The sequence below is a fragment of the Oryctolagus cuniculus genome, chromosome 7 (assembly GCF_964237555.1).
Source record: "Oryctolagus cuniculus chromosome 7, mOryCun1.1, whole genome shotgun sequence".
NCBI classification, from domain to species: domain Eukaryota; kingdom Metazoa; phylum Chordata; class Mammalia; order Lagomorpha; family Leporidae; genus Oryctolagus; species Oryctolagus cuniculus.
In genome coordinates, this window is record NC_091438.1 from 76,095,511 (window position 1) to 76,123,328 (window position 27,818).

The following is a 27,818-nucleotide window of genomic DNA, read 5'->3' on the forward strand; positions in this document are numbered from 1 at the left end:
GCCAGAGGCTGTAAAACCTTCTTAACACAGGAGAGGAAGGCTGAGTCACTCCCAAAGACTGGCTCACGGCAGGAACCGTCAGGAAAGAGAAAATGGAGGCCTCTTCTTATGTTAGAGTTATGGGCTGGAGTGCACTTTCACTGCTTCTGAAAAGGGACAAAGAACAAATCAAATAGGGAGGTGACCTCCTGGGCATGAGTAAGCAGAGAGCGCGATGACTGGCACCCGAGGCCTCAGGGGGCAGAGCGGCTCCCTCCCCCTCCTGTGCAGCTGGTTGAGCGGGGGGCCCAGGAGGAGAGGGTGCCTACAGCTCCTGGCCTCCTAGTCTTGTCTCGGGTCCCACAGGGCCACACGGGTGAGAAAATGGAGCACAAGCTAAGTGCATGTCAGAACCGACAGTGGTTGACGTGGGTTCCATCGGTGGTAACACCAATGGAAGAAAGGCGACTCGCTGCCTGGATTTGTGTTCCGGGGCCTCTTTTCCTGGGTGGGCTGTTTCCCACCCTGGCTTTTGGGGGACACATTCCCTCCGTGGTGTCCCTCCTCAGGGACACTGTGGCCTCGCTCAGGGACTCCCAGAGGCTTCTGTTCTCTGCAGCTATCCCTACACGGATGGAAAATTGCCGAGTTGGCTCCTCCAGGAACCGTAGGAAATGCATCCACGATGCTGCATTGTTGAGATGATGATGATGACAGTGATGATGGGGATGGGGATGATGGTGATAGCCAACCTTTATTAAAACTCAGGAGGCCGGCACTGTGGTGCCCAGGACATCAGCCAGCATCCCGTATCAGAGTGCCCCTTTAAATCCCAGTTGCTCTGCTTCTGATCCAGCTCCCTGCTGATGTGCCCGGGAAGGCAGTGGAAGACGGCCCAAGTCCCTGAGCCCCTTCCATTCATGCAGGAGACGGCTCCTGGCTCCTGGCGTCAGCCCAGCCCCAGCTGCTTCAGTCACCTGGGGAGTGAACTAGCAGATGGAAAATCAATCTCTCTCTCTGTCTCTCTCTCTGTGTGTATGTGTGTCCCTCTCTCTGTCACTCTGCCTTTCAAATAAACTACAATAAATCTTTTAAACATATTAAAATATACTAGGTGCTAAGTTAGCGCAGTTTATATGCAGGATCTTGCTGAATCGCCCCAATCACTTTGAACTCCATCCATGCCTCATTTGGGGTGGAAAACACACTGGAGGGAAAGATGCTGAGAAACTGAGTTCCAAAATGAAAATCACAGGAGGAGAAGGCCCCAGGAAGTCCTGGGGGAAATGTGCCGCTCAGTGCCATCATTGCCACTGATCATGCCCTTGGGAGCCAGGAGAGGCCTGCTCTTCAAATTTTATTTCAAATGTCATTGAGTATCCCTGCTTCTCAGTGTAAACACTTCAGGCCAGGGCACCTTCCTATCTCATCTCCACTGAAAACGAAAGCTGGCACCTGTAGGGCTGAGCTCTTCCTGAGGCCAGGCCTTGCTCCAGCACCTTACGTGTGTTTTGTGACATCACCACCACGGCAACCCAACAACTGCTCAGACTGCACATCAACGGAAGAGGCGTGGTTCAAACGCGCAGTCTGGCTCCAGAGCTTCAGCCACTGTGCTATTCTGCCTCTCCATTTGCCTTCTAATTCGCCTCTCTGCTTCTGCTCTTGCCCTTTTGTTTTCCCCTAGTAGGCTGAGCGATCCTTTATAAACACATAGGGCTCAAAACCGTCTATGAGGGTTCCATCAATCCTAGATACAATTTGAACACGCCCGCTGGCAAGCCCCACTGGCTCCTTTGTGATCTGACCCTTCCCCATATTTCCAAGCTCATCTCTGTCAATCCTCACCCCAGCTGATCTGCCCCGGCCACTCTGATCTTTGCTACTCCCTAACATCCCAAGCTTGTTCTCACCTCAGGGCCTGTGCACATGCTACTTCCTCTGCCTCCGCCCTATCCTTTGCCTCGACCATCCCATGAGTCTACTCCTCGTCTCATTCTGGAGCTCTGCCCAAATATTACCTTCTCCAGAGAGGCTTCCAGGATTTTCTCACTTAGAATAGCCCCAGCTGCCACCTGCTATTCTCTATCCCATTATCCTCTTGTGCGTTTCTTTGTAACATTTTGTAGGACTCAGAATTATACTACAGACTGATTAACGCATTGGTGTATCAACCCTTGAATACAAATGGGGCTTTCTCTTCTTCAACAGTGAGTCTCCGGGACTGGAAGAGGGCCTGGCACATCCTGAGACCTCAATAGACGTGGGTGCAGTAAGTGAATGAGCGAAGTTCTCAAAAAGTGGGGCCGAGGACACATAATCCATTCTGAGTAAGAACCAGCAAGGCAGGGGAGGCTGAAACGGGAGAAGGGAGAAGGAGAAGAAAAAATGCTATCCCCATCCCAACATGACATTCATTTAGTGTTTTTTGGGGTGCAGACATAGTGACATGCATTAGGTCACTCAATTCTCACATGCTGTGAAATGGGTACTTTTACCAAGAAAGGGAGAAATCTGAGGAAAACTGGCCAGAACACGCTTGGCTGATTTTTTGATGAGCTCCTTATCTGTAACAGGAAAGAGCCTGTTACAAAAGAAACAGACTCTGAATTGCTTATCTTTACACAACCCAATTGCTTTATCTTTATGCAGCCCAAGCCACAAAAATTTCATGTTTGTTTTTTTCTGATTCAGCTGCATTAATCCTATAGGCTATTTCATTTGTGTTTACTTTTACTATGTCTTCAAGATAGACAGTTTATTTCTACGAGTCACCGTTTCCTGACTCAGCGTCTAAAATCTCCCCCATGTATGGACCCATTTCCCTGCACATGAGCTTCCTCTACAAAGCGTTTTGTCCCTTTTAATGGGTGAAGGGTTGAGTTTTTCAAAGGATGTGTCCAAACTCAGATCAGATTTTATAATAGCGTCCATACCACATTTAAGTCACTGGATCATTTTCACCACATACTGCGCTGTGTCCTAACAGCTTGCAGCACTCAAAATCTCCATCGTGCCCTCATCTGAAATCTTGGGATCCCTGACAAAAAGTGGTTTTCACAGGGAGTCCCCCTTGTCTATCACGACGAAGAGGTGCCCCTGCCTCCTTGTGTAGCAAGGCGCGGGCTGCTTGGTTGTTCTCGGTAAAGATGCGGCTACTACTGCAAGGCGGCACAAAACACGGGCGTCACGAAGGCCAGGCTCTGAGCAGGGTCCTTGTTTATGTCACGAGCTCTGACCCAACAGGTCACTCTGCCAATGCACATCCATGGTCAGCCTGCAGTCAGGCCCGTTTGTTTCTCTCTCCGTGTACAAGTGGGAACCCAAAAATTCAGACTGGGGGTAGAATTAGGATCAGAGATCACCATATTACAGGCAAAGCACACTGTAAAAAAAATCCAAAAGTCTGAAATTCAGAACACTCCAAACTCTGAAATATTTTAAGTGCCAGTGTGATGCCACAGCAGAAGATTCCACACTTGACTTCCTGTGCTGTGTCCCAGCTAACACACAGGTGCACTGAAAATATTGTATAAAACTACCTTCACGTGATGTTTATATAAACTATACATGAAACACAAATTTCTTGTTTAGAGTTGGGTCTCATCCCCAAGTGTCATAGTACATGTATGCAAATATTCCAAAATGTTTTAAAAACCTAACATCTGAAGCCCTTTTGGTTGCAAACATTTCAGATAAGGGCTACACAAGCTCAGACCCCTCAGTGCTGGTGTAACAGGTAAGAGTCTCTTCAAGAGCTCCGTCACACTAAATAATGGCCCTTACCAAAGACGCTCAACTCCCAAAGCATGCCCAGGCTAGGGGAAACGGTAAGGCGAAGTAACTCCTCCTTGCTCATTCACCTCTCCAGGTCCTGCGGAAGAGAAAGGGCAGTTCTCTGCTGCTCAATCTCAGTTCCCATCCTCCACAGCTCCCCAGGCACTAAGCTTCCTGACAGCAAGTCTGGGGGAGTTCATCCCCTGGGGACCCTCCTACTGTGTCTGTGAATTATGCTTCCAAATAAGTAGCTCTTCTCCACACTGCAGGGAACTCACAAGTGCCTGAGCCACTCACTTCTGATCGAATGCACGCCTGCCTCTCCAGGCTCCTCAGAGGATGGACACATGTAAATGGCAGGAGAATTTCTTCCGCTCAGTCTCTCAGATACTGCAACACCATGGATGGAAGTAACACCGGGCGTGATGGATGTGGTTGTCTGCAGCCCAGGTCAGCCACACCTCCATCCCCATTCTCTTCAAGAGAGGATGCTGGGTCTTAGCCAGGCCCTGAGCTTAGCCAGAGGAAGCTCCAACCCATCCCAGATCAGTCTCCTGTGCCACTCCTGTCCAGTAGGCTGCCCTGTCCCTGGGTAGCCAGGCAGAGACAGAGAGGCTGTAGTTAGACAGCCTGTGGAGCCTCTTATGCAACAGCTTCGCCTACTGCCAACCTGTTAGGAAGAGTACAGAATAGTGCTCATTCCCCACTTGGAGTTCTTTCCAGGGACACTGTCTTCCCTGAACTACATACAGCACGGGGAGCTGGGAATGTCTGCAAGCCCTGTCTCCTGGTGACTCTGCTGCTCTCTGGCCCTCTCACAGAATCTGTTGTTTAAAACGATTTCCAAAAAAAGTTAGGGCTGAAAGGGAAGTCCCTTGTGTCATCCCCTTTCAAAATCTTTTGATGACTCCATGCTTCCTACATAACAAAGGCTGGGATCTTATTCCAGTGTGGAAAACGTGCCATGAGCTCACTCCAGTACCTTCCCAGTCTTGTCTCTCACCTCATCCCACTCCACCTCCAGGCTCCTGTCCGTCCTTAACACTCACACGCAGTCACATTCTCACATTCACACGCAGTCACACACACACACGCGCGTGCGCACATATTCACACATGCACTCACGCTCCCCACACTCCTATGGCACTTTGCCTTGGCGCTCTCTGCTCTTTCTTGCTCATGTTGCGCTCCTCCTGTGGGGTGCCCTTGTCTGCCCAAGTTGCTCTGATCATTTCTCCAACTGTTCCGCAGAGCTAAGCTCAAATGCCTTCTTTCCGCGGTGCTCCCCCCAGCCCCCACCTGGCCTCCCATCTCACATTGCCTCCCCAAGGCCTGGCCTTGCGGTTATGTGGGCACAAGAATGAAGCGCTGGCTCTTCCGCTCCGTATCCCCCAGGGCCCGTGTGGAGCCTCGCACGGAGTGGCCGCTCCCTATTATTAGCTGCAGTGTAAGAAGAATGAAACCACAAGTCCGCCATCCAGAGACAGAAGCCAAGGAGCAGGAGGCTGGAGGGAAACCAACATTGCTCCACGTTAGCCCTCCCAACCTTTTTAACAATGACTTTGAATTTTTTCCTCTCCACTCTGCTAGGCACACTTCAAAATCCGTGTCCCCAGCTAAAGCCAGATGGCCGTGAGGGCTCAGGTGTTTAGCTGAGTCCACCAGGCTCCTGACAAAGCAACTGTAGTTACAGTGAAGCAGGCAGGAGACCCTGGAGCCACCTCCCGGGTCACAGGACGGAGCTATCCCAAGCTTCCACCCTCCCCTCCCCAACACCTGGCCCTGTCAGCCTTTTCTCTACAGGGTAAGCCGTATCTTCTGCAGACAGAATCCCTCTGGAACACTTTGGACAAGTCCCTTAACACCCACGATGGAACAGGAGCCATCCTTTACTCCATTGGTATCCAAAGCCACACAAAATAAAGGCTGCATCTCCTAACCCTCCTTGCAGCAAGGCCTAGCCGTGTGGCGAAGCGTGGGCCACTGCGCTCTAAGTGACAGCAGAGTGTGTAACTTCCAAGAGGGGGCGCTCTTCTTCCCCTGACAGCCGACACTCAGGCAGCCAGCTGGGACCATGAAGTGGAAGCCTAGGCTAAGAGCAACAGGACGCAGGGAGCCCAGGGCCCCACACTAGGCAGCACTTTTAAAGTTCTGATTGACTGCTGTCAGCCTTCTTTCATATCAAAGAGAAATGTGCTTCCATCTTATTTGTTTTCATTACTTTTTCTCTCATGTGCACCCAAACCTAGACGAAAGGAGATATTCGAGGCCTTTATATTTCTTCCTTGAAATAGCACGGTATGGAGGGCAGGGGAGACAGAGGCGCTGCGAGGGGTCCCAGGGTTGGTCTGGTGACAGCAGAGGTGGAAGGCAGGTGGATGTTAGGGAAATCTTCCTGCCATCCTTCTGCTCCGAGGCAGAAGCCACGAGGCCATGAAGGTGACACAGAGCTACTCTGAAGATGAGAGAGCATTTTCAAAGTGCTCTTTTAAAACACTGTTAACGTGTTCTGGCTGACATGATCAATAAACTTTTTAAAAGATTTATTTATGTGTTGGAAAGGCAAAATGATGGAGAGATGGAGAGACAGATAGAGTCAGAGAGAGAGAGAGAGAGAGATCTGCTGGTTCACTGCCTATTTGGCCACAATGGCTGAAATTGGACCAGGGTGAAGCCAGGAGCCAGGAGCTCCAGGTCTCCCACGTGTGTGGCAGGGGCCCAAGTTCTTGGGTCATCTGCTGCTTTCACAGGCTCATTGGCAGGAAGCTGGATCAGAAGCAGAGCAGTCAGGACTAAAGCCTGCATTCCGATACAGGATGCCAGCGTCACAAGCAGCGATTTCATCCACTGTACCACAGTGCTGGCTCCCAGCTCAGGGTTGAGAGGCTTCGCTGTGACCTTTCCCAGGGTGTTTCACCCGTGTTCTCTCCAGAGTTCTCTCCCTGACTGATGGTCAGACACCACATCTAGTGGAGCTGGAATAGAGACGGCTGTAGTTAAACAGAGCCAGATGCCTGCCTGTCATGGTAGTCAGTGTACATCCAAGACCGATCTCCTTATTACAACTGTGCAATGCTAGGGAAGTGCCATCTTCATTGGGAGAACAGAGGTACTAGGAACTGAACCACTTGCCCAAGGTTACCTGCTTCATAAGCAGCAGGGCTGGGATTCACATCTGGGAGTGGCTGCTCCTGGAATCCATGCCCCAGCCGTGCTGCTGCTGCTGACAGAACAGAAGGGAAGCAGAAAGATTTCCCTGCTCCGCATGCCACTCCCACCCCTGCTACCACCCAAACCAGCCTCGTCCTTCTCCCCTCATTCCAAGAGGGCAGAGGTGAGGCCAGCAGTCAGTTCTCCTGACTTTGGTAAGCAGCACTACAGAAAAGTACTTTGTCCAGTGGCTAAACCTGGAGCTCTGTCCACGTTCTAGTGATTTTTTTTTTTTTGACAGGCAGAGTGGACAGTGAGAGAAAGAGACAGAGAGAAAGGTCTTCCTTTGCTGTTGGTTCACCCTCCAGTGGCCGCCGCGGCCAGCGCACTGCGCTGATCCTTTGACAGGAGCCAGGTACTTCTCCTGGTCTCCCATGGGGTGCAGGGCCCAAGCACTTGGGCCATCCTCCACTGCACTCCCTGGCCACAGCAGAGAGCTGGCCTGGAAGAGGGGCAACCAGGACAGAATCCGGCGCCCCGACCAGGACTAGAACCCAGTGTGCCGGCGCCACAAGGCAGAGGATTAGCCTAGTGAGCCGCGGCGCCGGCTCTAGTGATTTTTAACTCCACCAGGTAAACCCCACCTGTGAGCCATGAGGTTTTTGTTTTCAATAACGGGTCAACATTTGGACCCATTAACAATATCCGTAGACTTTTTGTGGCCGGAGACTCAACTGAGCTTTGACTGAGCATAAAGACACAGGATGTTCGCGATCCCAGATGAAGGTGCCGCATCTGCGCGTGTGTTTCAAAGGAAGCTTCAGAGGTTCTGCTGCACAGCTCTGCACCTCCTTGCTGCCTGCAGAATAAAAGAGGCCACGAGCGAGGAGAGGAGAGGGGTTCTGTGAGGAGAGTTCGTTTGGAAAATGCTGTGCTCTGGCCCGTGCCTTCTATTCCCCGAGGGAGGGACGATTGGCTGCCTTCCCCTTCCTCCAAAGACCTTCAGATAATTGGGTCAAGGTCAAGATTAGTTACTTCTCCTTAGGCCCCATCAGTTCCTTGCTGTTTGCATTGTTTTCTTTCTTTGGGGTGTCCTTGGCCGTTGCCCTAAGTGAATCTGCTTTAGAGACTGAACGGGGACACTGCCCCTGTGGCAGGGGTGTCCAGCACTCCAGGTTTTGGGATGTGGGTTGTGTAGTGTTGTGGCGATAGATGCCCAAGAAAGAGACCTTGTGTTGGGTTACCTAGGATTGTCCTAAGGCCTCTTGAGTGGCCGAGTGACCCCCACAGCAGGGGTTGGAGGTAAATATGAGGGGACTGAAGGAATGCCAGCCCCCTGCCATAGACATGCCCCAACCTGGGGCCAACAGTTCTGACGAGGGCACTGCCCAGCAGGGAACCTGTGAATTGGTCATGAACGCATCCCAAGAGACAGAGAGCCAGCTCTAGATGGCTGGCAGGCCCTCAGAGGTGGAGCCAGATTATGACAGTCCCAGTTGAAGCAAGGCGTCTCACTTTCCCCCGCCCTTTCCCCATGGGCCAGCCCACAGGGGCTGAGGAGAAGCCACCCAGACCACCATGCACTCGTCCACAGCTGGCCTCCAGCTTCCAGTAGGCCACTAGGGAAGGAAAGAGGGCTTGGCTTCTTACCAGGCTCAGAGTTTTGACTGCATTGTGAGACTGGACACTGTCACTGCTGAATTCAGTCAGTATTTGCTGCTCAAAAAGACTCCAGCATTGTTCCTTAGCCAAGAGTAAGCAAAACATCACAGGGCTGCTAGAATTCCCATCAAGTGTTGGGGTAGGCTGGCCAATAGCAAACAGAGCACAAGGGAACGTGGGGGGTCTACAGACAAAGACGCTTTTGGTTACATTGGCTGTGCTTTTGCCACACGCCGGCAACTCTGGTGCAAATGTTGATGCTCCCTCAAAAACAGGCACACTGCAGCAAATCAGAGAGTCCCTTGTGTCACATTTGATGGGGCCACTTCAAGCTTGGGATGACATAAGGAAAGTGCTTGCCCACAGCAGGAGGGGACATGGGTCCCCTGAGAAGGGGGAGGACTGTATGGGGAAAGGGGCCAATTTGTTCCAATTCATGAGGAGTCTAAAGGTCTAATGAGGCGTTCCCATGGCCACCGGTGGCTGGAATCAGGCTACTTCAAAAGGAAGCTGGGGCAATACTTTTGAAGCCCCTGATATAATAATCCTGAGAGTGTTATATAACCCACAGAGCTCCAACATGCTCACTGGAGACCATTATATGCAGCGTCCCCCTGGAAGGCTGCTCACGTATCTTGTCTCGGTTGGGAGTAGCTCCACCTTTCACTGGAGAAAGGAACCAGGGCCTCCGAATTGCCTTCAGGGAGAGGGGTGAGGAATGGCTGTTCTCCCAAGGTCCTTGCTTGCTGCTCTCTTTCCAACCCAACTCTACATAGCATCCCTCCATCTAGGCCAACACGATGGCTGCCTCCCCCAGCTAGCCCTCAGGGCTCACCTGGCCCAATGTGAGCAACTTATTTACCCCACCTAAACTAGAGCATTTTTCTGAACTAGGCTATATTAAAACTAGAGACAATCATCTGCACATGAGGGAGCCACAGAGCACAGGGCTGTTTTTCTGGAATCGCCAGCGTGTAGCCATGCATTGGTTGTGCTGCTAACACAGTGCCTGGTCCTGGCTTCTCACTTTTATTGCTTTCTTTTAAAAAATTTATTTTAATTTAATCATTTGAAAGGCAGAGTGGCAGAGAAAGGAAGAGACAGAGAAAGATCTTCCAACCATGGACTCAATTCCCTAATGACTGCATTGGCTGGGCCAGGCGGGAGCCAGGAGCCATTCTTGGCTCCATCTGGGTCCCCTAAATAGATAGCAGGGACCCAAGCACTCAGACCATCATCTACTGCCTTCTGAGGTGCATTAGTAGGGCTCTGTATCAGAGGTGGAGCACGAGGGACTTGAAATGGCACTCCGACGTAGGACACCAGCATTGCAAGCCATTGCGATGGCAGTGCCAGCCATCTCATTTTATTGCAATAGCTCCTGAGGAACCACACCCAGTGGTTCACATCCAGTGCTCAGTCCAGTGGGGATAGCAGAGTTTGGAGGAGGAGCAAGGAGGTAATGGAGTTACCGGGCAGAGGGGCTGGTGGAAGACACACCCTTCTACAAGGGCAGTGTTAGGATGATAAACAAGACACAGCTGAGCTCTCCCATCCACAGGCATCCAGTCTCTCAGTCCTTCTCATCGCAAGGTAGTTTTTAAGTGGCTGCACTCATTCATTCCACAGACATCTACTGAGCACCTACTGTAAGTGAGGCACTGTAGCTCCGGGGCTAAACAGGAGATAGCTGCTGCCTCAGAGCAGTTCACAGTCGAATGGACACCACGGCTGTATGCAGAGAGGGGCTAACGGAGAAAGTGTGGCACACTGGGCTCCCCAGGAACGGACTACAAGGCAGAGCTGCTCACCCAGGCTGCCCTGGGCATCAGAGTCTGCAGAAGAGAGGGTGTAGCAGGATTCGGTCCGAGAGGAGACACCAAGGTCCTTTAACAGGAAGTAGTCTTTTGCTATGCCAGCATAAGGCCCAGGTGGAATTTCTTACCCAAAAGCCTGAGCCTGGAACAAAAAGGGGTCTTTCCTTATATATGTTTTAGCCTTTGTCTCCCTTATATGGTTACCTGCATACATTTGGTTGGATATTCTTTTTTTTTTTTTTTTGAAAGATTTATTTATTTATCTGAAAGGCAGAGTTACAGAGAGGCAGAGGCAGAGAGAGAGAGAGAAAGAGGTCTTCCATCCACTGGTTCACTCCCCTAAAATGCCACAACAGCCAGAGCTGGGCCGATCTGAAGCCAGGAGCCTAGAGCTTCCTCCAGGTCTCCTACGTGGGTGCAGGGGCCCAGGGACTTGGGCCATCTTCTACTGCTTTCCCAGGCCATAGCAGAGAGCTGGATTAGAAGTGGAGCAGCTGGGACTCGAACCAGCGCCCATACCCATATGGGATGCCAGAACTGCAGGCAATGGCTTTACTCATTACCCACAGAGCCAGCCTCTGATTGGATATTTTAGTGTTACATGGCTACCACAGGATTGACACAGTAGCACCCATGGGAACTTACTTACTGAAGAACTTTTGTGGTTTTGTTTTTCCCCCACATTTGTACTGAGCCGTAAGCTGTCTGGCGAGGGTTAACGCCATTGCTCTACAACAAGCAGAACCTGCAATGGTTACATAGAAGCAGATAGGGACGACACTGGAAGCATTCATAGGCAAGCAGATAACAACCACATTTCATTGCCAGGACAGAGGCCTCCCTTTTTCTTCTTCTGACCTTGGGAAGGCCTCTACCAGGACTTTAATCATATCAGTTAGAAACAATTTAATTAAAAGACGGAGGCCTGTGCCACAAGGGGAGGAAGCAGGGTGGGGAGAGATGCTGAGCTGTGATGCCGGTCTGCTGGCGGCCTCGGCAGCACCACAGAGAGTGCGGCCCTTCCGAGCTCTCCCGGGTCAGACAGAGACGGCCTTTACACTGTCTACACTGACCTGTCACTGGTGACACGGGCGTGACACGGGCAGCCTGGCCATTCCCCGGGCGCTGACAGCGAACGGCTATCCACGGGCAGCACTCCAGTAACAGGGCCACAAGCCCTGCCCTCCAGGAGGCCCTGACGGTGCAGCCCAGTGTCCTCTTGGCACAGGCAGGAGAGCAGTGAACTGCTGGAAGCCTCAGGCAGACTTCCCTGAGTGCGTCTTAGAGCATGATAAGCGCTCTCCAGGCAGAAAGAACAGAGGTAAACTTGAGCTACGGTGCACACGGGCAGTTGCTGCTCAGTAGACTGGGGAGGGCACGCTGGGGGAGAAGCGAGAGAACCGAGTTCTGTCTTCCCCCTACTGCGTAGACCTGACTTCATTCTCTCTGTGGGAAGCCTCAGCATGTTCCACAAACACTACCTGTGGATAAACTACTAGCAAACCGCTGTGGCCACAAAGGAATCAAATGATGATCAAGCAGGAAGCTTGAGTTATTAATGAACCAGCCCCTGTGTCGCTGGCTCTTTCACTGGCTTCGCAGAGCCAATGTCAGACAGCGGCAGGGGATGTGGGGGTTTGGGGGGACCAGGGTGCTTTCCAGCAGACAGAGCCAGGATCAGGCCTGAGCCAGCTGCCCGGCTTCTGTGCCACCTGTTCCAGTCACTTCATCTCTCTGCGTGTCGGTTCTGTCACCCATCCACCAGAGCTGCTGTCCACTTCTAACTGCGCTGTGGCCAGTTTGCTGCCTTGGACAACTCCACAGAATGTCGGGAAGTGACCTCAGCCTGTTTTACAGCCATTGTCGCTGTCCCTCTGTGTTAAAATGCACGCCATTACCACTTGAATAAGCCCAAGGACGCTTGTGTGCAGTCAGTCACTTCAGACCCAGAGCCAGGAGCCGGTAATAAACACAGACTTCGAAATAAGTGGCCTCATTCTTTCTCATCTTGTGGCCCTGCGCTGGGGTCAGACACGGTTGCCTAGCGACAACGTTAATCCATCTGAGGGACAGGCGGGCTCTAGCAGGCCAATCAGAACACCCATTTCTCAGGATGGTTTGGATGCTTTTCCCTGAAGGGGGGAAACAGGGTAACAGGTAAACAGGGGACATTCCTCTGATGGGAATGAGCCATGGGACAAAAGAGAGCAATGGGGCAGCAGGGTAGGAGCTGCAGCTCAAGGCGCCTGCCCACTCTTTTTGTGGATCCGATTATTCTGGAAGAGAGGCGGGATAACCAAAGGGGAGTTGAACAAACAAGCCTCTGTTTTACACTTGGCGGGGAAAGCACATGACCCCTTTTCCTCTAAGCCACCCCCCACCACCACCACCGATGCACTGTTGCCAGGGGAACGAGGGTCCTGAGGCTCCCGGAACTGAGGGCAGCAGATGAGTCAGAGGCTTCAGCTGAGGACGGCACCTGCAGTGACCTGTGCGTTAGGAATTTCTGCAGAGTGGGCCCCAACGTCCCTTCTACCCTCTGCAGGGAACACACCATGCCCTCCTTCCACCTGCAGCCTGCATTCCCGTTGCTTCTGCAGGGGCAAAGGCTGAGCAGGGAGACATTCACAGGGAGATTCTCCGTGAAATCTGAAAGTACGGGTTAGGAAACCAGGCTCTCCTCAGTAAGCAGCTTCCGATGCTTTTCATAATGGAAATCAATGAAAGAAACGGAGCCTGCTCATTTCAAACTTATCTCCAATGCAGGTTTCCAACCGGAAAACTTTTTTTTAAAGACCAATTAACAAGGACAACAACGTTCAGGGAACTTCTCCCTGAGGAAAATGAAACACAAACAAGAATTCAATGAGCAATAAAATCCTGTGTTGAAGATAGTTGACTGCCAATGGGAGAAGTGGAGGAAGGGCTAGCCTGGGCCTGGGAGGGCTAGCCTGGCTCTGGGAGGGCTGCTCTGCAGTAGGCACAGAAATTGGGACCTCACCTACCCCAGTCTTAGCAGCATGAGAACATGAGAGCTGAGTCTTTCTTTTCTTTTTCTTTTTCTTTTTCTTTTTCTTTTTCTTTTTCTTTTTCTTTATCTTTTTCTTTTTTTTTTTTTTTTTCCCTAAGCGCAGGAGCCAGCTATGCAAAATCAAGGATAACCTGTGGCAGTTTGGGGCTGTCTCCACTTCCTCCTCCTACCCAATCAGAAACCCCAAATGCCTGCTTGAGGAACTGATCGCCTCTACCTCCCCAACCTCCACCCCTGCCTCACAAATCGCAAAGCTGGGTATCAACCTGCTAGATACAGCCTCCAACCAGGAGGGAGACCCCCGGCTGTGACTCCGAACCGGAACCAGAAACAAAGACAGTTATAATTATCTCCACCCTGCCCAGAAGGAACACTTTCCTCTACAAACACTGACCAGAGCCAGAAATGAAAGAGTGTAATCACTTCAGTCTGCAAACTTCTAGGGACTTTAGGCCCGGAATGTTTGTAGTATTACTGGTGAGTCAGCAGGGCCATTAGCATGGAGCAATTTTTTTTTAAGATTTATGTTTTATTTATTTGAAAAAAAATACAAGTGAATACAGAGAAAGGAAGAGACAGAGAGAAGGAGCTCCTCCACCCATTGGTTCACTCCCCAAATGACCACAGTGGCAGGGCTGGGCCAGGCCAAAGCCAGGAGCCAGGAGCTTCATCCAAGTCTCACATATGGGTGCAGGGGCCCAAGCCCCTGGGCCATCTTTTGCTGTCTTCCTAGGCCATTAGCCGGGAGCTGGATGGAGAGTGGAGCAGCCGGGACCCAAACTGGTGCCCATACTGGATGCTGGCACTGGAGACAGCGGCATAAAATGCCACAGGCCAGCCCCTCAACCTTCATCACTCACTAGAAGGAAGGGAGGAGCTAATGTATCTAACTGCTCTGGTTTTGCCCTTTTGAGGGAAATCAATAGATATTTAATAATGTTGAATAGATGGGGACAAAGGGAACTCACACACTGTTGGTGGGAATATAAAGTAGTACAGTCACTATGGAAAACAGCATGGGAGTTCCCAATAAAACTAGAAATAGAGCTACCATATGATATAGCAATCTCTCCACTGCATATATATCCAAAGGAAATGAAGGTCATTTTACTAACGAATCACTTGCATGTCCATGTTTATTGCACCTTCACAATAGCTAAGATATGGAATCAGCCAAGATGTCCACTGACAAGTGACTGGATTAAAAAAAATTATATATACACTGGAATATTACTAGGCCATAAAATGGACGAAAAATTGTTGCTTGTGGCAACATGGATGGAGCTGGAGGACCCATTAAGTGAAATAAGCTGGGCACGGACAGAAAAGGACAAGGACCGCTTGGTCTCACCCTTGTGGGAACTAAACATATGGATCAGAAGCAGAGTAGGCTAGAGGTCGCTGGTGGCTAGCAAGGGGAAGTGAGAGGGTGGACAATGAAAGCCACAGAGGGAAGTACTTCTAATATCGTCCCAGTTACAGCCACTACTAAGTGTGCCCCCTCCCTTTTTTAAAAAAGAGAAATTGATTTATCTGAGAGATGGATGAGAGAGCTGCCATCTGCTAATTCCCTCCTCAAGTGCCCACAATGACCAGGACTGGGTCAGGCCAAGGTCAGGGACCAGAAACTCAATGCAGGTCTCCCACATGGATGGCAGGAACCCAGTTACTTGACCGTCACTACTGCTTCCTGTTAGTAAAGTGGCACAGTCTTATCTGTGGCGTCATCTATGCCACGGATGCCATCTTAGGCCCTGGCCCCCATCGCCACGTTACACAGTGGACTTCGCTCCTAAGCCCCATGGCCCAACCACAGGTGTCAGCTCCATCCCCACCCTAATGGGATTCCCTGCTCCTACTTCCTTGCCCGCCCCCCAGCAAAGGTTTAACAGGACCATGAGAGAGAGAGTGTTTCTTCTCATGATCACACTCTCTCTTACGCTCTGCTCCTCTCTATTACCCTTTTGCCCTCTCCCCTCGCCCCCGCCCATCGGGCTTCCCCCACCCGACAATAAACCTTTCCTCTAACTCTGGTGTTTGGTGTGTTTTGTAGCAGCTTTACACCTCCCAGGGTCTGCATTAGCCAGAGCTGATTATCCCATCAGTTATTCCCGTAAGGGATGCGGGTGTCAACCACTAAGCTAAAACACTCAGCCTTGTGGCTCCCTTTTGAGTTGGGCTCCTGGTGTTAACTTCATTCTCTTGATACTTTTAGTTGAATTCCCAAGTGGGTGGATCAATTTGAACCAGGTCCATCCATCAGAAGTTGTTGACAGCCAGTGTACACCCGCCTAGGTCAGTGTCCATCCTAGGTCATTTCCTGCATCTGTAGTAGAGTTTGGAGGAGGGAGGGAGGATTCTGTGTCCAGATGTGGCTAAGGATGAACCCTGAGCAGAAGTCCCTGAAGGTGTGATGTGGAATGCAGGTCATCCCTTGGCTCTGACCAAAAGAGGGCCAGTTTGTAGTCATGTGAATTGGCTAAGCAGGAGTCCCGGAGCACAGAAGAACAGCGATGTGCTTCCAGTAAGTTGCAAGGCTTTGTGAGGGGCTGGCGCTAAGCAAGGTGCTGGTTTGGGGATGAAATAGAAATCTATAGACTTAGCCGAAGGACTCAGCGTGTGACCCCAGAGTGCTGAGCCCATGGAAAGGAACTCTCTGTGTCTGCTTTGAAATTAAGGAAGTACAGATAACTGAGATGACCTCTGGGTCAGGGTCAAGTGCCGTCCAAGCCAGAGTGACTGGAGGAGAACTTCTCCCTGCTGCTGCCCATCACGCTGAGCGGCTGCCGAGCCACGGGCCGTGGCTGTCAGACACAAGCCTGTCTGAGAGAGGGAAGTGTTTCTTTGTAGGGGAAGCTGGTTTTCCAGAAACTCCACTGCCTGGAAAAGTCAGCTCTTGAAACTGAAGGACTTTCACTTAGGAAGGGTTTTATGTATTTTATTATTATTTGTTATTGTTTCTAATGACAAGTTTTAAACCCAAAACTCAGGGGCAGGCATTTGGCTGCCAGTTAGGACGTCTGCATCCCACATTGGAGTGCCTGGGTTCAAGCGCTGGTTCTGGCTCCCAATTCCAGCTTGCTGCTAAGCAGAGTCCGGGAGGCAGCAGGGGATGGCTCAAGTTGGGTTCTTACCACCCATGCGGGAGACCTGGATTGACATCCCAGCTCCCAGCTCCCAGCTTTGGCCTGGCCAAGCCCTGGCTGTTGCAAGTATTTGGGGAGTGAACCAGCAGATGGGAGCTCTCTCTCTCTCTCTCTCTCTCTCTGTCTCTTCCTCTCTCTCTCTCTGCCTCCCATATAAAAATAATGATAAATATAAACAAATTTTCAAAATAACATTCAAAACTTTCATAGCTATGTGAGTGGTACAATGATCCTTGATTTAGCCAGGACAGGAATTATTAACCCTGCTTACAGATGTGAGAATTAAGGCTCAGAGAAGAAAGAGGACTTGCCTCATATCTAGAATAGAGCAGAAATCCTAACGAATTCGAATCTTAACTTAAGGCCCAGCACTGTGCAACTGTACTCTTATATCTCTGTTTTCTGTGGAGTCTAATCTCTATGGAGCCACATGACATAAGTTGAGGTTACAGGCACAGTTAATAAGAGCATTCCATCATCCCCACATCTGGGTTGTTTCAATTGCCCTCTAACAGCAGGCACCTCTAGAAGAAATCTCATATCGCTAAGTAAAATACACAAAATCCACGCCCACTGATAATCACCACCACTATCTTGCCACAAGAGAACATATATTTCCCTGATATCTTTGCGAACAAAAGAAATAGCTCATTGGATTCCAGCAAGAGTGACTTATAAGTCCATATCAGCGTGTCTGTCAACAATGTTCAAAATCCCTGATGCAGAAATCTGGGAGTCATTAGGTCTCCCAAAATCACAAACACTTGATTGTATCTATCGAGGTTGTCATCAGGGAAAATTTTGAAAAGTCTTAAAGGGCATTATCCCATCATAAATTATCAAATGCAGAGCAGACCAAAGCCTAAATAAGGGCTGTCTGATTGAAAACAGAGAAGACTTTGGCCGATGGGTTCAGAGCCACTTGTTTTCCATATACTTTTTTTTTTTTTTTTTTTTTTTTTTTGCTCAGAGGAAAGCTTTATTGACTGACTGTGTGATAAGGGTAGGTGCTGTGGAAGGGGTATCCAGGAGAAGCAAGGTGTGGGGGAGGGGGGGAACGCGGGGAGGTGGGGGTGGAGCAGTGAGGGAGGGAGGGAGGGAGGAAGGAAGGAAGGAAGGAGGAGGTGGGGTGGGGGCGGAAAGGGGTTGAAGCAGGGAAGACACACCTTCCTCCAACACCATCCATATACCATTTTTAAAAAGAGTCTTGGTGAAATGAGATGTGTAGAAAAGGTGCATAATATTGGTGTACAGTATTTCTGAAGAGCAAAGCTGTGTAACCAACCCTCAGAACTGGAGTCTGAATGTCAGCAGCACCCCAAAAAGACCCACTTCTATCTCCTCCCCCAGAAGATAGCTTCTATCCCGATGAGTTTTCCTGTTTCTGTATTTTATGTAAAAGGAATCATGTGGTGCACACAATTCTGTCTGGCTTCTTTCCCTGGACATTGTTTAAGAGAGGTGCCCATTGTTGCCATAGTAGTGGGCTGTTCGTTCTAACTGTGGACTGCATTTCACTGTGGTGAGTGTGCCCCCACATTATTCATTGCATGATGGACAGCCATTTGATCTGTATATTGCAAGCCAAAATATGTTGTCAAGGTTTGGAAGTTTTTGAAACACCATTGCATATTTGAAAGGAGCAGGGTGTGGGGTGTTCAACTGACAAAGGGAAAGAAAGTAAAGGAGACCCCCCCAAAGGCTCAGACCTCTAACTTGGCTCCGTTTTGCTGTTTTTTCCTCCAGCCTCAGGAAAATTCGTAAGTTATACTGAAGGGAGCATCACTGTTAGATGGAGAATGAGATCTGGGGTTCAGGAAGATGAGGGGGAACCTCCTGTCCCAGGAGTCTGAGCTGTAGGAAGTATACCCAGGCAATGTCAGAGAAGCTCAGAACGCCTCTGGAAGTGTCTCAGGGCAGCCGGGATCCTCTCTCAACCCTGGGCTACTTCCCCTCTTAGCCTTCTCCACGAAGCAAGGTGCCTAGCCACTTCTCACCCCCAACACTCCCAAGACCAAGGGAGACTGTGAGCTGCATATTTCAGCCAAAGAAGTTTCATCAGGGACTGGTAGATTGACCTTCCTATTTGAGATAGAACCAAGGCCAAAACCTTTCTTTACCATATAACTCATATTTACACCCTTCTCCCAAAATACAATTACCTTGCTTGAGCTGTCTTTTGAGGGTCTGAAATACTAAGTTTTTAGTAACCTGAGACAAAGCTAGACAGTCTCCCAGACAGTCTCTGTTTATCCGGGTGCAAGGCTTGAGAATATCTTGGAGTCTTTTCCAGGACAAACTCTTAAAATGTTACTCCCCAATCAGCAACACATGAATTTAAAATGCCTTTGCAATCTAAAGCAAACAAGAGTGTCCTTTTGGAGGTGGAAGGCTGGGAAAACCAAAGGAAGTGTAGTGTTTAGATTCATTGGCTTGGAAAGACTTAAAATATTTATATCAGTATTGAGGACATGTTTATGTTTCATTTTGTGGCAGAGCTTTGAGGAAGTTATGTGCATGTCCTCAGAGAGTTTAACATCATTTCATAAAGAATACAGAATTGGTTACACAGGCAAATCTGAGATGACTACAAACATTTTTTAAAAGAATTGGCTTTTAATCACATTTTTCATTTTCTTCAGCCCCTTTTTGGCTGCAGATTTCTTTTTTACTTGGTTTCTTTCCAGCTTTGTAAACACTGAAAATATGAGACAGTGGTTTATAGAACTTTTCTAAAAGAACATCTAGAAGACAAGTGACCAGCATCTCAGGTTGAGCAAGTACCCACATGGTGGATCAGTGGCACCCTAGTCTCCTGAAATAGTTTCTGGAAAGACTTAAAGTAATACATGTATATTATCGTGGCTCTTCTGTACAGATCCCCCCAAAAACAACAGATAGTAGGTTCTGTTTCTGACCCACGAGTATCAGTTGTCCCAGTTAACATTTTCTGTGTCAGTCACTCTGTATTTTTGATGCATTTTAAAAGTTAATCTTCACAGCTGGCGCCACAGCTCAATAGGCTAATCCTCTGCCTGCGGCGCTGACACACCCGGTTCCAGTCCCGGTCGGGGCGTCAGGTATTAGTCCTGGTTGCCCCTCTTCCAGGCCAGCTCTCTGCTGTGGCCTAGGAAGGCAGTGGAGGATGGCCCAAGTGCTTGGGCCCTGCACCCGCATGGGAGACCAGGAGAAGCACCTGGCTCCTGGCTTCAGATGGGTGCAGCACCGGCCATGGCAGACATTTGGGGAGTGAACAAACGGAAGAAAGACCTTTCTCTCTGTCTCTCTCTCTCTCACTGCCTATAATTCTACCTGTCAAATGAAAAAAAAAGTCACAAACTTTTTAAAGTACCCTTGTTTGGCTGCCAATGAAGACTGACACCAAGGCCAAGTCTGCCTAGACACAGCACTCCCCCCCTCCCAGGGCTTAGAGGGCCAAAGGCTTGAATTGCTATCTCCAAAGGTAAGAACAACTTGTATTGAACACATTGAAACTAATGAAATCTAATGCTCCAACAATTTAGGGGACAATACCAGTATTAAACTTTGGTTTCATCTCTCTTTTCAAGAAGGTAGCATGAAAAAAAATCCATTTGGAGGACAAAAACTATCATGTCCACTGAGTGTCTACTGTGAACTGCCAGGTGCTAGGAATATATTAACAAAACGTGGTTCCTGCATTAATATGTGACTATAACATCTATTATGCTGGGCAAATTATACTTTTTGCCCACTTGAGTCTGCATTTATTATAAATATCTGGTTAATCTTCTTAGGGTTAATAACCCACAATGGATCCTCTTTGTCCATACTGTTAAAATGAATTCTTTCCAACCATTATGTGAATTATACCTGAGTAACACCATCATAGGACAGCATAACAGTGCAAATACTGGGACAGTGCTGTGGCATAGAAGGTTAAGGCTCCATCTGCAGTGTTGGCACTCCATATAGGCTCCAGTTTGAGTCCTGGATGTTCCACTACCAACCCAGCTCCCTGCTAATGGCCTGGGAAAGCAGCAGAAGATGGTCCAAGTACTTGGACCCCTGCACCCATGTGGGAGACCTGGAAGAAGCTCCTAGCCCCTGGCTTCTGTCTGGCCCAGCCCCAGCCATTGTGGCCATTTGGGGAGTGAACCAGTGGATGGAAGATATCTCTCAGTCTTGGTCTCTCTCTCTCTCTTCTCTCTCTGTATTTCTGCCTTTCAAATAAATAAATAAATCTTTAAAAAGAAAAGAATTCAAATACTTGTTCCCCTAAAGGTTCATTTCCAAGTTTTCTGAGTGAACTGTAGGATTTTTTCTTCCTGATGTTTGAGATAGATATAGATATAGATATATAGATATGTCCTTCCAACTTTCTAGCAGAAAAGACTTATCCTAAAATCAAGCTTAATAATATAGATTTTTCAAAAGGTGGATCTTCACCTTACTCCCAATGAAACGAAATGCTGGAAGGTGAGAGATAAAGTGGCAGAACCAGCCAGTGGAGGACTTGACACATCCTTTCTTTTCAAAATAAAATAACTGAGACTCTGAGAAGCTAGGTGGTTTGGCTACGTCATAGAGAGACAAACATCAAACCCAAGACTTGAAGCCAAGTTGCCTTTTTTTTTTTTACAACACTGTATTTATGCCAAACTCAAATCCTGCAGAGAATATCTTGTTTCTTTTTTTTTCTTTTGACAGGCAGAGTGGACAGTGAGAGAGAGACAGAGAGAAAGGTCTTCCTTTGCCGTTGGTTCACCCTCCAATGGCCGCTGCGGCCGGCGCACCGCGCTGATCCGAAGGCAGGAGCCAGGTGCTTCTCCTGGTCTCCCATGGGGTGCAGGGCCCAAGCACCTGGGCCATCCTCCACTGCACTCCCGGGCCACAGCAGAGGGCTGGCCTGGAAGAGGGGCAACCGGGACAGAATCCGGCGCCCCGACTGGGAGCTCTGGTCCATCACTTTTTAAAATACTTGGAATAGGTAGATTCTAAGCAAACATTGTTTGAATAAATACATAAGAAGGAATTCCCAGCTTTTGCCGCGCCCCTCCCAGTCCACTCTCTCTTTGCATATTCCCTTCCCTCCTGGACCAAAGTAACCCCGGAGCTACAGCCACTCTCACCTGAGCACTGACAGCAGAAACAGCCTTTCCAGACGCAGATGGGGACTAGGGGAGCTGTCTGATCACTGCATTTGTTAGGATATATTTTTCAGTTGATCCCTAGACATAACACACACAGGATGAAGCAAGAATGTTTAAGCAGTAGGGATTGTTGGCAAATCCAGGGTTTTAAAATAGGGGGTAGTGAAGCAGAATTGGGCCAAATCAGCCAAGAATGCAAAAGCTGGAGAAAATGGGGGATTAACTGACTTGTTCTGGATCATACAGCTATTTCGCACTGGAGATGGGATTTGATCTCCGGTGTCAAGATTCCTAGTGTGGCAGCTCCAACCAATGCTGCTTTCCAAATAGAAGAGAAGCCACAGCACCTGGTTTTGGAGGTGTTAATAGAGAAAAGTGGTGCAGAAGTGTGAAGGGCAAGAGGCAGGAGAGGACACATATCATCAATGGAAGTCTTTATAAAGATGTTACCATGTGTTAGGTATTTGTTATGAATTGAATCGTGTCCCCAGAATTCCTATGTTGAAGTCCTATGTTTTTTCATATGTTGAAGTCTTAATAGCCAATGTGACTTTATTTGAAGATAGCACCTTTAAGGAGGTAGCTAAGGTTTCCTAAGGTTATTTGATAATGTCTTAATTTGATAGGGCTTGCACACTTACAAGAAAAAGAAGGGGCTGGTGCTGTGGCATAGTAGGTTAAACATCCGTTTGTGGTGCTGGCTTCCCATATGGGTGCCGGTTGGAGTCCTGGCTGCTCCACTTCCTGTCAGTGGACTGGGAAAGCAGTAAAAGATGGCCCAAGTGCTTGGGCCCCTGCACCCACATGGGAGACCGGAAGAAGCTCCTGGCTTCGGATCAGCCGAGCGCCAGATGTTATGGCCATATGGGGAGTGAACCAGCAGATGGCAGACCTCTCTCTCTGTCACTCCCTCTCTCTCTTTGTAACTCTGTCTCTCAAGTGAATAAATGAATCTTTAAAAAAGAAGGAGAAAGAGAAGGAAGAGGAGGAGGACAAAAGACAGGAGGAGCATGCCCACACAGAGTAAAGGCCTTGTGAGGACACAGTAAGGAAGCAGCCATCTACAACCCAAGGAGAGAAGATGCAAGAGAAACCAAACCTGCCAGGGCCTTGGTCTCAGAGTCCTGGGCTCCAGACTGGGAGAAGGTAAATTGCTGCAGTGCAAGCCAACTGATAGGTGGTATTTTGTTTCAGCAGCCTGAACTGACGCAGACCACATTGCTCGCCAACAGTGAGGGGCCATGCAGATCAACTCTGCCCGGTCTCATTATGCTCCAGGCTAGCCTGGGCCCAGCGAGGAGGCGGGAGCTGACACACAGTCAAAAGTTAACCAGGGATTCTAAGGTTAACCAGGCCCATGCTGAGACAAACAAGCAAAAAGACAGTAATTAATGATGAAAATTGTAGATAGCCACAAACAATTCATCTATTTCTGTTGTTTATCTGTTTGTACATCTTTTGATTCCTTGTTTCTTTGGTGTTCTTATGAGAACAAATATTTATCTCAGAAAACTCACTTCTTGAAAGCAGAACAAATATAAGCTACTTGAGGTTTTTTATTTTCAATGTTTTGAAAACAGTATTTTATGTCAAGAAAAGGGTAAATATTGGCCGGCACCCCGACTCACTAGGCTAATCCTCCGCCTACGGCGCCGGCACACCAGGTTCTAGTGCTCGTCGGGGCGCCGGATTCTGTGCCGGTCGCTCCTCTTCCTGTCCAGCTCTCTGCTGTGGCCAGGGAGTGCAGTGGAGGATGGCCCAGGTCCTTGGGCCCTGAACCCGCATGGGAGACCAGGAGAAGTACCTGGCTTCTGGCTTCGGATCAGCAGCACGGTGCGCTGGCCGCAGCGCGCCTGCCGCAGCGGCCATTGGAGGGTGAACCAATGGCAAAGGAAGACCTTTCTCTCTGTTTCTCTCTCACTGTCCACGCTGCCTGTCAAAAAAAAACAGAAAGAAAGAAAAGAAAAAGAAAAAGAAAAGGGTAAATACTGCTTGAAAGAACTCACAGAGAGATGTCAATGAAAATGACAAAGTAAAAGACCCCAAAAGTTTCCATAAAAAGAATTAGATCACTGACAAAAATAGAATCAGTATTTTTCAGAACTCCAGAGAGAGTTTATTAAAGAGAAATTGACAAATCTCGATAAGAGCGGCAGTATTTGTGACATTTGAACCTTATCTATCCTAGATTCTCCCTCCCCAGTCCAGCAGCTGCCTTGAAAACCAAGAGCGCACAGTGAAAACCAGCGTCCTGGCAGCCCGGAGGCGGAAGTAGGCAGCTGGGGCTTCTCCAAAGCCCACTCACAAGCAGGCCACTGTTGGACCCGTATGGTGGCTCCCAGAAGACTTCACACACAAAGCTGTCTTGATTCGCACTGACTTGAGCCAAACAATCTTTTCTTCCCCTGGTTGTATTGGTTGGAAACGTTACAGCTGTATGAGGTGGCAGATAAGAGTTGAGTCAGACAAACAGCCTGATCAAGAGCTTGAAAGGAAAACTTGGGAAAAGAAATATCTACAGGACTCTTGAAAGCTTTGATACACTTCTAGGAATCCTACGTGTCTGCCTCAGCCTGGGCACAGGCCTAGGAAAGACACAACCACCTTCACACCCAACCTAACCTATTCCTTTATTCATTCACCAGTATGTGTTGAGTTCTCATTACGTTCCGCCCATCGGAGATGGAGTAGTGGACAAGGCAGATGCAGTTCTTGCCTGGTTTTAGGGACACACGTGTAATATGTGCTTTAATCTAACATATATATTACTATATATACATATATACTATAAAATATGTTATATATTACTATATATAGTAATATAAATTATAACATATAGTAATATACTATATATTATATAATATATGTGTAATATATTATACATATATACATATTATATACATATCATATATACATATATATGTAATATACTATGTGTATATATACACATATACATATATAGTAATATATAGTTGTATATATGTATATATGTTACTATATATGTATATACACATACATATATATTCTATATATAACATACATATATATTCTATATATATGTATACATATATATACATATATACTATACAATATATTAAATATATATTCCTACATATGTATATACATATACATATTATAGTTATATATAGTAATATATATGTATATATGTTATATATAGTAATATATGTATATACACTACTATATATGTATATGTATATACATATATAGTAATATATATATGTTATATATTATATATACACCAGGTCACCATCATCAACTCCAGCTGGAGAAGGCACTGGGTGGAGCAGCAGGGGGCTACACAACAGGACCTGGGCCCCTGGTGTCCCTGCTGCGGCAGCATGCACGGCCCTACCTCTTCTCCAACAGCCTGCCCCCCGCTGTCGTTGGCTGTGCCTCCAAGGCCCTGGACCTGCTCATGACAGCAGTGCCATCGTCCAGTCGAAGGCTGCCAAGACCCAGCGGTTCCGCAGCAAGATGCAGGCTGCCGACTTCACCGTCTTGGGAGCCAGTCACCCGATCTGCCCTGTGATGCTGGGTGACGCCCGGCTGGCCTCTTGCATCGCCGATGACATGCTGAAGAGAGGCATCTTTGTCATCGGGTTCAGCTACCCTGTGGTCCCCAAGGGCAAAGCCCAGATCCGGGTGCAGATCTCAGCCGTGCACAGCAAGGAGGACATTGACGGCTGTGTGGAGGCCTTCGTGGAGGTGGGGCAGCTGCACGGTGCGCTGCCCTGACCCCAAGCACTGGAGCGGTGGGGCAGGCTGGGCAGAGGCCCATGTGGCTGTGAAACAATGCTGTGCAAACTGCAAAAATATATATATATATACATATATATTACACATATAATATATGTTATGTATATTGTATGTATATATTATATATACATCTGTATATATAATATATATTATATATAACATTATATATAGCATATATAATATATATTACATATAATGTAATACCAGGGAGTGGATGTGCCAGAGAGTAAACCAAAACCAGGGTATGGGGGGCGCCTGTAGACCAAGTTGTCAGAAAGAACTCTCTGAGGAGGTGACATACAGGCAGAGATCTGAATGAAATGCAAAAGCTGGGGGGAAGGAGTGTTCAGGCAGGGAGGAACAGCTACCAAGGCCGAGATGGGAATGAGCAAGGCCTGGAGGAAGATTAGTAAGAAGGTCAGAGTGACGGTTTCTTCTCTCAACATCTGTCTTGGATTCAACCTGTCCCTTCATGTTCCCCAACGCAACCCACATTCTTACCCGTATCACTCACATCTGTATTGCCATAGGAATCTTCTAATTGTTCTGCTTACCCCAAGGCTATGTCCCACACAAGCCCCACTGCAGAATGATTTTACCAGAGCGTTTTCATATGTCCCTTTGCAATCAAGAAGTCCTATAGACTCCTACTGCTACTGCAACCTTCAGTTTCTCCACAAGCATTTACTGCCGTCCTGCTTGTCCCAGCCACATGTCTGCACATAGATGATAGTGCACAAAGAAGACCAGGGCTCTGCTGTCACGCAGTGTTTGTTCTTGATGTACAAGACGACTGTACAGCAGGGGTCAGTGCTGTGGTGTAGCAGGTAAAGCCGCCACCTGCAGTGCCGCCATCCTATAGGGGTGCTGGTTTGAGTTCCGGCTGCTCCACTTCTAATCCAGCTCTCTACTATGGCCTGGAAAAGCAGAAGAAGATGGCCCAAGTTCTTGGAAACTTGCACCCATGTGGGACACCCAGAAGCTCCTGGCTTCTGGCTTCAGATCAGCCCAGCTCTGGCCACTGCAGCCACTTGGGGAGAGAACCAGTAGATGGAAGATTCTCTCTCTCTCTCCCCCCCCCCTTTGCCTCTGCCTTGTGTAATTCTGCCTTTCAAATAAATAAATCTTTTTTAAAAAGACACTTGATAAGTAAATAAATAAATACCAAGGTAGTGAGTGTCGAGAAGAAAATAAAAATGGTGCCAAAGGAGGCAGCTGAAGGGTTGTGACGTGATCCGGAAAGTCTGGGGCCAGAGTCAGTTCCAGCAGAGGTGACAGCAGGGTTCAGACCTCCAGGTGGGACTTCTCACAGGCGACCTCGTGTCAGCTCCCTTGCAAAGTCTGTTCTGAGTAAGTCACAGTGTCCAGGCTTCTACTTCAGAGCTTGGCTAAGTTGTCCAGTTCATCTCCCTTCCGTAGATTTTGATTCTGTTCTGTACAGGAACCCCACTAACTCATAGTAGACTACCTGGAGTAGGAGGGAACTTCAAAAAATTCATAGAAAAAAATGGGACTAAAACAAAAATTTATTTGGGTGAAAAAATTGAGATCTAAGCATAGTTTTTTCATAACACATGCTCTTTTTTTAACAAATTATGTATTTATTTATGTGTTTGAAAGACAGAGTTACAAAGAGAGAGGGAGACACAGAGAGAGAAATCATCCATCCACTGGTTCACTCCCAAATGGCTGTAATGGCCAGGGCTGGACCAGGCTGAAGCCAAGAGCCTGGAACTCCAGCCAGGTCTCCCAGGTGGGTACAGGGGCTCAAGTACTTGGGCCATCTGATGCTGCTTCCCCAGGTGCACTGGCAGGGAGATGGATAGGACATGGAGCAGCCAAGACTCAAACTGGCACTCGTATGGGATGTCGGGATTGCAGGCAGTGGCTCAACCCCCTAAGCCACAGCACCAGCCCCCTTTATAACACATTTTCTATGAATTTTTGAAGACCCTTTGCATAGATGGATGTGCCCTCATACTGCAAGTCATTGATAAATATCTGTGTAACTGAACTGAATGAAGTTCAGTGTCTGAGTCTGGCAGGTAGAGTCATCCATTCCTTGAGTGCTAACCCAACGTTAACTCACATTCTTGGATTTTGCAAAGTCAGCATCCTCACTGCTCCTGGCCTCTCTGAGTGACGCTTAACAAAATTCAATAAATCAACATTACATGAAAATAAAATTCTAAAACACAACTCACTGTTTGTCTTTTAAAATGTCTTTTGTCTCAGGAATTAAGGAGCTTTAACTCCTAGGTTAAATTAGTCAATTAGCTCTTTCAAAAGTGGTTTAGAATTTTGAAACTGATATTGTCAACAGGGACTTGTGAACATGCTTAACTTG